Raw genomic sequence first — 12416 nt, forward strand, 5'->3', positions numbered from 1 at the left:
ATGAAAAGTGAAATTGCCTTTGTTGCAATCAATAACAGCCCCTGCAGTATTCAAAAAGGGTCTACCAAGGATAATCGACATACTATCGTCCTCGGGAATATCAAGAATATCAAAGTCCGTTAAGATAGTGACATTTGCAACCACAACAGGCACATACTCACAAATACCGACAGGTATAGCAGTTGATTTATCAGCCATTTGCAAAGATATATCAGTAGGTGTCAACTTATTCAATTCAAGTCTACGATATAAAGAGAGAGTCATAACACTAACACCGGCTCCAAGATCACATAAAGTAGTTCTAACACAATTTCTTTTAATGGAGCATGGTATAGTTGGTACCCCCGGATCTCCAAGTTTCTTTGGTATTCCACCCTTAAAAGTGTAATTAGCAACCATGGTGGAAATTTCAACTTCCGGTATCTTTCTTTTAGTTGTAATGATATCCTTCATATACTTAGCATAAGGATTTACTTTAAGCATATCAGTTAAGCGCATACGTAAGAACATAGGTCTAATCATTTTAGCAAAGCGCTCAAAATCCTCATCATCCTTTGTCTTGGATGGTTTAGGAGGAAAGGGCATGGGTTTCTGAACCCATGGTTCTCTTTCTCTACCGAGCTTCCTAGAAACAAAATCTCTCTTATCATAACGTTGATTCTTTGATTGTGGGTTATCAAGATCAACAGCAGGTTCAATCTCTACGTCATTGTTTTTTCTAGGTTGAGTATCAACATGAACATTATCATTAACATTATCACTAGGTTCATGTTCATCACCTGATTGTGTTTCAGCATCAGAAACAGAAATATCATTGGGATTCTCAGGTGTGTCTACAATAAGTTCACTAGAAGCATGCAAAGTTCTATCGTCTTTCTTTTTCTTCTTTTTAGAAGAACTAGGTGCCTCTAAATTATTTCTCTGAGAATCTTGCTCGATTCTCTTAGGGTGGCCTTTAGGATACAAAGGTTCCTGAGTCATTCTACCAGTTCTAGTAGGCACTCTAACAGCAAAGTCTGGTTTATTATTTAATTCATCAAGCAAATCATTTTGAGCTTTAAGTACTTGCTCAGCTTGAGTAGCAACCATAGAAGCATATTTGCTAACGAGTTTAAGTTCACCTTTAACTCTAGCCATATAGTCGCTCACGCATCCTATCTCGAAAGCATTATTCTTTAATTCTCTACCAACATAAGCATTAAAACTTTCTTGTCTAGCCATAAAGTCATCAAATTCATCTAAGCATGGGCTATGAAATTTACTAGAGGGGGTTTCAACTTTATCATATCTATAGAGAGAATTTACATTTACTACCTGTGTCGGGTTATCAAGACAATGTGGTTCTTCAATAGGCGGTATATTAAGACCATGTATTTCTTCAATAGGTGGTAAATTTTTAACATCTTCAGCTTTTATACCTTTTTCTTTCATTGATTTCTTTGCCTCTTACATATCTTCAGGACTGAGAAATAAAACACCTCGATTCTTTGGAGTGGGTTTAGGAATAGGCTCAGGAGTTGGCTCAATTGTTTCAGGAATTGCCTCAGGAATTGGCTCAGGAAGGGTCCAATTATTTTCATTAGTTAACATATTATTCAATAGTAATTCAGCTTCGTCGACTGTTCTTTCCCTGAAAACCCAACCAGCACAACTATCCAAGTAGTCCTTGGAAGCATCGGTTAGTCCATTATAAAAGATATCAAGTATTTCATTTTTCTTAAGAGGATGATTAGGCAAAGCATTAAGTAACCGGAGAAGCCTCCCCCAAGCTTGTGGGAGACTCTCTTCTTTGATTTGCACAAAATTATATATTTCCCGCAAGGCAGCTTGTTTCTTATGAGCAGGGAAATATTTAGCAGAGAAGTAATAAATCATATCCTGGGGACTATGCACACAACCAGGAGCAAGAGAATTAAACCAAGTCTTAGCATCACCCTTTAATGGGAACGGAAATATCTTAAGGATATAATAGTAGCGAGACTTCTCATCATTAGTAAACAGGGTGGCTATATCATTTAACTTGGTAAGATGTGCCACAATAGTTTCAGCTTCAAGGCCATAAAAAGGTTCAGATTCAACTAAGGTAATAATCTCAGGATCAACAGAGAATTCATAATCCTTATTAGTAACACAGATAGGTGAAGTAGCAAAGCAGGGTCAGGTTTCATTCTAGCATTAAGAGACTGCTGCTTCCATTTAGCTAATAACTTTTTAAGATCATATCTATCTTTAAAAGCAAAGATAGCTCTAGCAGCTTCCTCTTCCATAACATAACCCTCAGGAACAACAGGCAAGTCATAATCATTGGGAGAACTTTCATCATCACTATCATCAATAATAGCATCTTCAATAATTTCATTCTCTCTAGCCCTAGCAAGTTGTTCATCAAGAAATTCACCTAATGGCAAAGTGGTATCACGCACAGAAGTACTTTCATCATAAGTATCATGCATAGCAGAAGTGGCAACATCAATAACATGCGGCATATCAGAATTCATAGTAGTAGCAGGTTTAGGTATCGCAAGCTTACTCAAAACAGAAGGAGAATCTAGTGCAGAGCTAGATGGCAGTTCCTTACCTCCCCTCGTAGTTGAGGGAAAAATCTTGGTTCTTTTGTCTTTCAAGTTCCTCATAGTGATCAACAGATATAAATCCCAAGTGACTCACAGAATAGAACTATGCTCCCCGGCAACGGCGCCAGAAATTAGTCTTGATAACCCACAAGTGTAGGGGATCGCAACAGCTTTCGAGGGTAAAGTATTCAACCCAAATTTATTGATTCGACACAAGGGGAGCCAAAGAATATTATTGAGTATTAGCAGTTGAGTTGTCAATTCAACCACACCTAGATAACTTAGTATCTGCAGCGAAGTATTTAGTAGCAAAGTAGTATGATAATAAAGGTAACGGTAGCAAAAGTAATATTTTTGGGTTTTTAGTGATTGTAACAATAGCAACGGAAAAGTAAATAAGCGAAACACAAGATGTGAGAAGCTCGTAGGCATTGGATTAGTGATGGATTATTATGTCAGATGTGATTCCTCATGTAATAGCTATAACATAGGGTGACACAGAACTAGCTCCAATTCATCAATGTAATGTAGGCATGTATTCTGAATATAGTCATACGTGCTTATGGAAAAGAACTTGCATGACATCTTTTGTCCTACCATCCCATGGCAGCGGGGTCCTAGCGGAAACTAAGGGATATTAAGGCCTCCTTTTAATAGAGAACCAGAATAAAGCATTAGCACATAGTGAATACATGAACTCATCAAACTACGGTCATCACCGAGAAGTATCCCGATTATTGTCACTTCGGGGTTGTCGGATCATAACACATAATAGGTGACTATAGACTTGCAAGATAGGATCAAGAACACACATATATTCATGAAAACATAATAGGTTCAGATCTGAAATCGTGGCATTCGGGCCCTAGTGACAAGCATTAAGCATAGCAAAGTCATAGCAACATCAATCTCAAAACATAGTGGATACTCAGGATCAAAACCTAACAAAACTAACTTGATTACATGGTAAATCTCATCCAACCCATCACCATCCAGCAAGCCTACGATGGAATCACTCACGCACGGCGGTGAGCATCATGAAATTGGTGATGGAGGATGGTTGATGATGACGATGGCGAAGAATCCCCCTCTCCAGAGCCCCGAACGGACTCCAGATCAGCCCTCCCGAGAGAGATTAGTGCTTGGCGGCGGCTCTGTATCGTAAAACGCGATGAAACTTTCTCTCTGATTTTTTTCTTCGCGAGATGGAATATATGGAGTTGGAGTTGAGCTCGGCGGAGCCTCAGGGGGCCCACAAGACAGGGGGCGCCCAGTGGGGGTGGGCGCACCCCCCACCCTTGTGGACAGGGTGTGGTCCCCCTGGTCTTGATTCTTTCGCCAGTATTTTTTATATTTTCCAAAAAGTGCCTCCGTGGATTTTCAGGACATTCCGAGAACTTTTGTTTTCTACACATAAAACAACATGATGGTAGTTCTGCTGAAAACAGTGTCAGTCCGGGTTAGTTTGATTAAAATCATGCAAGTTAGAGTCCCAAACAAGGGCAAAAGTGTTTGGAAAAGTAGATATGTTGGAGACGTATCACTCACCGCCATGTGTGAGTAATCCCACGTAGGCTTGCTGGATGGTGATGGGTTGGATGAGATTTACCATGTAATCGAGTTAGTTTTGTTAGGTTTGATCCCTAGTATCCATTATGTTCTAAGATTGATGTTGTTATGACTTTGCCATGCTTAATGCTTGTCACTAGGGCCTGAGTGCCATGATTTCAGGTCTGAACCTATTATGTTTTCATGAATATATGAGTGTTCTTGATCCTATCTTGCAAGTTATAGTCACCTACTATGTGTTATGATCCAGCAACCCCGAAGTGACAATAATCGGGATCACTGCCGGTGACGATCATAGTTTGAGGAGTTCATGTATTCACTAAGTGCTAATGCTTTAGTCCGGTTCTCTATTAAAAGGAGGCCTTAATATCCCTTACTTTTCAATATGACCCCACTGCCACGGGAGGGTAGGATAAAAGATGTCATGCAAGTTCTTTGCCATAAGCACATATGACTATATTCGGAATACATGCCTACATTATATTGATGAATTGGAGCTAGTTCTGTGTCACCCTATGTTATAACTGTTGCATGATGAATGACATCCGACATAATTATCCATCATTGATCCATTACCTACGAGCTCGTTTCATATTGATCTTTGCTAAGTTACTTCTCCGTTGCCACTATGATTGTTAAAAAATTGCTACTGTTACTTTTGCCACCGTTATCATTACTTCCATACTACTTTGCTACTAAATACTTTGCTATAGATATTAATTCTTTCAGGTGTGGTTGAATCGACAACTCAGTTGCTAATACTTGAGAATATTCTTTGTCTCCCCTTGTGTCGAATCAATAATTTGGGTTGAATACTCTACCCTCGAAAATTGTTCCGATCCCCAATACTTGTGGGTTATCAGTACTTCTATTTCCATCAGCATTTGACTGCCAACTTTCAGTCTATAACACTTCACAAAATTTATCCAATTTCGGCCATAAAAACAGCGATATTCTTGGTTCATGAACCCAACTAGGAACTTATATCCATGGCTTCTCTTCAATGTGACCACTAAACTGGTGTATTTAGTTATGGCAAGGCCGATCATCTTGAGTACATGTATTCTGGCAGAGCAAGTGATGTAATACAGGAAAATTAATATGAGAACACAATTTATTCGCTATCCAAATCTAGAAATAATTTTCTCTTTCACGTCAGTGTTGACCATGATACTAGTACCATTTATCCAAATATAGCAATCCAAATTTCCAAATTAGTCGACAGCATGTTCAAAAACCAAAACCCTCTGATATGTCTCCAACGTATCTATAATTTTTGTTTCTTCCATGCTATTATAGTATCTCTTTTGAATGTTTAATGGGCTTTAATATGCTCTTTTATATTATTTCTGGGACTAACCTATTAACTGCATGCCTAGTGCCAGTTCTGTTTTTTTGCCTATTTTAGAGTTTTGCACAAAAGGAATACCAAACGGAGTCCAAATGGAATGAAATCTTCGCCATGATCTTTCATGAACCGAAAGCAAACTAGAAGAGTTGGAGTTGAAGTAAGAAATGCCACGAGGCGTCCACGAGGCAGGAGAGCGTGCCCAAGGGGGTAGGCGCGCCCCCACCCTCGTGGGCCCCTCGTAGCTCCACCGACGTACTTCTTTCGCCTATATATACTTTTATACCCTAGAAACATCAGGGGGATCCACGAAACCACTTTTCCACCACCGCAACCTTCTGTACTTGTGAGATCCCAACTTGGGGCCTTTTCCAGTGATCTGCCGGAGGGGGAATCGATCATGGAGGGCTTCTACATCAACACCATTGCCTCTCCGATGAAGCGTGAGTAGTTTACCACAGACCTTTGGGTCCAGAGTTATTAGCTAGATGGCTTCTTCTCTCTCTTTGATTCTCAATACAAAGTTCTCCTCGATGTTCTTGGAGATCTATTAGATGTAATACTCTTTTGCGGTGTGTTTGCCGAGATCTGATGAATTGTGGATTTATGAACAAGATTATCTATGAATATTATTTGGTTCTTCTCTGAATTCTTATATGCATGATTTGATATCTTTGCAAGTCTCTTTGAATTACCGGTTTTGTTTGGCCTACTAGATTGATCTTTCTTGCAATGGGAGAAGTGCTTAGCTTTGGGTTCAATCTTGCGGTGTCCTTTCCCAGTGATAGTAGGGGCAGCAAGGCACGTATTGTATTGTTGCCATCGAGGATAAAAGATGGGTTTTATATCATATTGCTTGAGTTTATCCCTCTACATCATGTCATCTTGCTTAATGTGATACTCCGTTCTTATGAACTTGATACTCTAGATGCATGCTGGATAGTGGTCGATGTCTGGAGTAATAGTAGTAGATGCAGAATCGTTTAGGTCTACTTGACACAGACGTGATGTCTATGTTCATGATCATTGCCTTAGATATCTTCATAATTATACGCTTTTCTATCAATTGCTCGGCAGTAATTTGTTCACCCACCGTAATACATGCTATCTCGAGAGAAGCCACTAGTGAAACCTATAGCCCCCGGGTCTCTTTTCCATTATATTGCATCTCTTTGAATCTCGTTTACTATTTTGCAATCTTTACTTTCCAATCTATACAACAAAAATACCAAAAATATTTACTTTATTATCTCTATTAGATCTCACTTCTGCGAGTGACCGTGAAGGGGCTGACAACCCCTTTATCATGTTGGTTGCAAGGTTCTTGATTGTTTGTGCAGGTACTAGGTGACTTGTGCATCGTCTCCTACTGGATTGATACCTTGGTTCTCAAAACTGAGAGAAATACTTACACTACTTTGCTGCATCACCCTTTCCTCTTCAAGGGAAAACCAACGCATGCTAAATAGGTAACACCCTCCCGGATAGAAAAGAGGATTGAATAAACATACTACACGCGTTTAAAATCCTATGTTAGGATGAGAAGGAACAAGTGTGGCGTCTCGCCAAGGGCACGGAAACCTATAGGGTCCTCACACTTAGGGCACTTCAAATGAAACACACTACATTCAGTAGGAAGAAAAACGCATCAACGGTGGCGGTTGCCGTCCTAGGATTACCGTCAAGCAAGGGACTGGGATTTATCAAGGATGGATGAAGAAATCATACTTGGTTCTCCATGAGAAAACCCTAAGCAATTGTCGGGAGGAGGTTTTCTCTAAACAAGCAGACGATGGAGAAGGGGGTTCAGGCCCAGTGAAATATTGTTGCTTCGTCTGTCCAACTTACTGCTACTGCTAGAAAGGTGGGGGGTTTGTGGATTGATGGATCATTGGGCATTACTGTGGCGCTACGACCGGGGTGAGTCTACCGTGCAGTTGTGCACTCTAATTTGGTGCATGGCACATGGACCCCGTTGCCGTATGTCGCACATATCAGTGAAAAAGAAGTAGAAAGGCGGGAGTAACTAGTTACAGATAAATATATTTTTGATAGAGAGATACTCCCTCTGTAAAGAAATATAAAAAATATTTTACATCACAACTTTATACATAAGAAAAATCAAAGTGAATATATATAACATAATATGGGGTTCAGATGAGAATACAATACTCGGATTTTTTTGAGGGGAAATAAAATACTCAGATAGGCTGACGGGCCTGGACTTCGGGCCACAGGCCGGTGGGCCTGCATGTTTGGGGGCCCATGTGTTCTAAACTCAGCGCATTTCACCTGGTAAATATTTGGGTGCTGGTTTTAGATGTTGGCGCAAGGCGAATACAGAAAATTAAATAAAGCATGACAACTGTTAGAATGAAATTGAACGATAGTTCCTAACCAGCAATCAGAGTTGCAATTCTTTCACGATATCCTACGTGATAAATAATATTGTCGTACTACTTATACACATAGGACACTTGTATCACCATGCCATATTATCACATCAAAAGCTCTCGGAGGATAGATCACTTCACGAGTTGCGTGCTGCTATTGAAGAATTTCAATGTTGATTAGGACCAGCTCTCCTTGCTGAGAAAGTTCGATTTTGACATCATCCCCAACCGCAAGATTTGATAGAGTTTTGAACCTTGACCATCCTTTAGCATCAATCATCATGCGACCATCCTTTCTACTTATGGTATATTGAACAGGTTCATTCACACCAAGGTTGCGCATGGTAAGAGAAACTTGGCCACGGTCGCCCAGATTATTGAATGACTCCCTTGTTGCTCTAGGAATTCTCTGTTTGCAAACAAGAAGACATACACAAGCAGTTAGATCAACACTGTGAATCATGTGAAACAACATGTAAAGAAAAAAGAACAAAGCACTTGGGCTGCCAATGCTTACCAAGAAGGTGGAGATGTCGGTTTTTGTAAGGACTTTGGTCTATGCAGTGCGAACTACGGACCAGTCTGTTGCCGGTGCAAGTGCTGGTTTTGGTGCCGCTGCATGGGCTGGAGCGGATGAAACTGCAACTTCAAGTGTTGGTGCAGGTGCCGGATCCATTGCTGGTGGCTGTTGCAGTGCGACTTGTAGTGCCACTGCTGCTGCTGGAGATGGTGCTCCTTGTGGAGCTGGTGCCGCTATCGGAGCAGGTGCCTATGTTGGTGCCCAATCCTCCAGTTGATTAGCCTGATCCGCTGAAGTAGTCGGTGCCCAATCCTCCAGTTGATTAGTCTGATCTGCTGAAGCAGTCGGTGCCCAATCCTCCGGTGGATTAGACCGAGGTCCTGCTGCTGTCAATGCTAGAGCCAGTGCCGTCGGAGTAGGTGCCGGTGCTTGACCCGATGCTGAAGGTGGTACCAATGTGCGATCATCTCTTGTCTGCTATGATTTCATACTTCAGCTTTCTAACTTCGCTAGGCTCCATGACCTAGATCCAGTCTTTTTCTTCACTTCTTGATTCAGATTTTGGACGGTCCCTTACTGCAGATACAATTATACATACTTGTCCTAGTAAGCTCACAAGTAATGATTGATTCACTACCTCTATGCTTGCGTTGTCATATTTGTTGTCAATATTCATTTAGGGTGGACCAGCTTGTTTAAAAATACTGGAACCGCAGGCATGAGTGAATAGTATTTCTCTGTGTTATCTCTTCCATCATGTGTGGGCAACGAACACTTCATTGTATAGAAATAAAAGTGTCATACCCACCTTTACATAGACTACGATCTTTTACATGGAATACAATCTGCCTACTTGCTTTGTGTCGCACTACTAGCACTCCACCCTTGAAGCTAAACATCATAATTCCTTAGATTATTTGTTCAAATATGAATTTGAGATGATTCTAATGTTCCTACTTCAGTTTTGAAATGTGTGTCCGCCCCTTAGAGACATAAGAGGTTTGTATTTCTGTGTGTGGTATGGTCAACACGGTTGGGGAATGAACTTTGTACACGCAAGGGTTTGTAGGGAGACATTCTTCGAGTTGAATCTGCAATGCATTCCATAGATAATCTGACTACTTTTTATATTTTCATGAATCTCATATACTGAACAACATCATAATGATTATGAGCTTGCGCACTTGAAAAGAATAAAGTAGAACAATGCCATGGTTGTCAAACTTGGCATTAAGGGACTGAGATCCAGTTTGGATGCAATGCAATGCAAATGTTCTCCACCTACAGATTCGTGTTCAGAATATGATCCTAAAAATGATTCTGGGCTAGAGGGAGACCTAAGTCAATGTAGCTCCCTAGTGAAGGAGTCAGAGGCAGATGCCCTATATTATTCACCCATCAAGGTACTTGTTCTAACTTTGCAAGGTTATATTCATCACACATATCTTGCAACTGATGCTTTGCATTGCTTCTACATTGTTGCACTTCTAGTTGCTTAGTTTACACATCGTGTATGTGAATACGCCCTGCCTATCCATTTTCAGTACATATTCCATCTGTCATCATACCATATTTATCCATTCAAAGCATGTTCTTTTGTATCAGGCATTCAAAAGGAAGAGGGCGATTGCTGATCACGAAAGAGCACGAAAAAAGTATTTGGAAAAGGTAGTGACACCTGATAAATCAAATAGCCCATTAGGTGTAGTTGCAATATCATCAGACCCACAAAACATGGCCCGAACTCTAGCAGACTCTAGCCCTACTACACTAGTCATCTCTGATGCCCCAACTCAGCAGACCCCAACTGCAGCAAACAATATGATGATGCCAGTTGACATAGCACCAGCTCTACGATGCAAATCCCCCATTCCAACAAAGAGCACACCAAATCCAGTTGCCAAATTCCTTTTCGAACGAGAGAGAGCGCCAATTGTAGCAAATAGGACCCATGTTCCACTTCTTCCCGGTTTAGAAGATGAAGCTTATATTGTTGCCAGGAACTTTGTGCGCATCTTTCCTTCGTGGAAAATTATACCACAGGCAAAGAACAATTTCCAATATTCCTCCGCAACTTACGTGTAAGTAATTTACTAATGTTATTCATGGTAATTAGTGCATATGTTTCTGCTGATAGAAGACACAAGATTTCATTCTTTTAAATAGGCGAGGACCAAACTGGATAGTCAAGACGAGCAAGAGTTGGTTGCACTTTTCAAGCACTCATTGATGAAGTATCATTCCTAACTGAGGCAAGCGCACTTCGATGGCAAGCCTCTAAATGAAATTTCTGTAAAGTCTTCGGTGCTACATCTATCAGACAATGACTGGAATAATCTTGTTACACGTTGGTCTCTCGTCTGCAGCATAAGGTACTGTCTATGATATCACATCACAATTTGAACTACATTTCTGCATATGCCTTACCGTCTCACTTGTACGAAAGCTATTTGCAGAAGAATATTCATTCTCAAGGGACCACAGAATCTCGCAACTATACTGCACACTGCATTGCTCTTGTGAATACCTCTTGCCTTGTCTGGCCATACTTCCTTTCATAGCTGGTTCATTATGTAGCATCACTGCACATGTTAGCCTCCTTATCCTCCATTTGGTGGACATTATAAGATCCGTATTGACTCTTACATAAATTTATAATCAACCCAATGCTTTAGAAGAGGTTTAGCTATATAGTCCTCTTGTAAGGACCAAACGTCTTCTATCACTGTACTTAAATTAACAACTACTCCCTCTGTCCAATAATATAAGAGTGTTTTATACAGTACACCAGTGTACAAAACACTCTTACATTATGGGAAGGAGGGATTGGTTCATTGTGTAGCATTACTCTGCATCTTATCTCCCTCGCCCACCATTTACTAAAAAATATCAGATTTATATTTAATCTTACAAAAAAGAATACACAGACAATGCCAGTGCAGAAGTGTAGCCCATTGCTCTTGTTAGTACATTTTTTCATGTAATGCTTGTACTTACAAGGATAGGTAGTTGATTATGTAGCATCAATCTGCATCTTATCTTTGTTAACCTCTATCCCTTCTAGTATTATCATATCTATAATTACTCTCTACAAAATGTAGAGTACAGGCAATGCTTATGAAGAAGTTTATGTGTTGAAATTCTTGAGTTATCCTTCCCTTGACATGGAGAAGGGCATTATAGAGCCGGTGTTAACTGTTAATGTAAGTCAGTCCTTCTAAAGCTTTTATCCTCAACTGTTGTTTAATTTGCTCATACTCCCCATCGTCAGCTGTTGTTTAGTTTGTTGTTTCTATCAAAATGCATGTTCGCAACAACTGTAAGTTCCAAGTTTTAGTTGTAAAACCAATTCCTTATTCATACCATGCACATTACTCAATACATATCAAATGATTTTGTTTAGCCCTGCATGTATGCTTGTATTTGTTGATCTATAACCCAGTGTGTGGTGAAGCAGCCCACATTTGCATCTTGTCATTTCCTGCTTTATCTTACTAATGTGGCTGATGATATGAACAACATGCCATGCACATTAACCAAAATATATACAATGATTGTCTTTTCCCCTTCATCTATGCTTGTTTTGTCAACATGGTAATCCAGTAGTGTGTTGAAGCTCCCTGCATTATGAACAATGCCAAATTATGCTATTGACATTTTGAACTGTCTCTTTATTTTCTAATTTGAAACTGGATGGAACTGATAGCATGGTTACCATCTTTATTTATATACGTGCAAAACATGTCATCTTTGTGCTTGTTTCAGAGTGATATGCCTGATGGCATGCACAAGTCTATTGAAGGCTGTGAGACAAACCCAACACATATACAGCAAAGAAGGAAAAACATCTTGAAGATAGTGAGACAACCCCAAAGTCATGTCTTGATGTAGTGTTCAAGTTACTTGAGACTAGCAATCGCACAAACTCATGGAATTTACTGCCTGACTCAGTTTGACTTCTTCAGTCTTAACTTCAAGCACAAAGGAATTCTGTAAATCAACTTCGACTTGAA

Source organism: Triticum dicoccoides, chromosome 2B, assembly GCF_002162155.2.
Source record: "Triticum dicoccoides isolate Atlit2015 ecotype Zavitan chromosome 2B, WEW_v2.0, whole genome shotgun sequence".
NCBI classification, from domain to species: Eukaryota; Viridiplantae; Streptophyta; class Magnoliopsida; order Poales; family Poaceae; genus Triticum; species Triticum dicoccoides.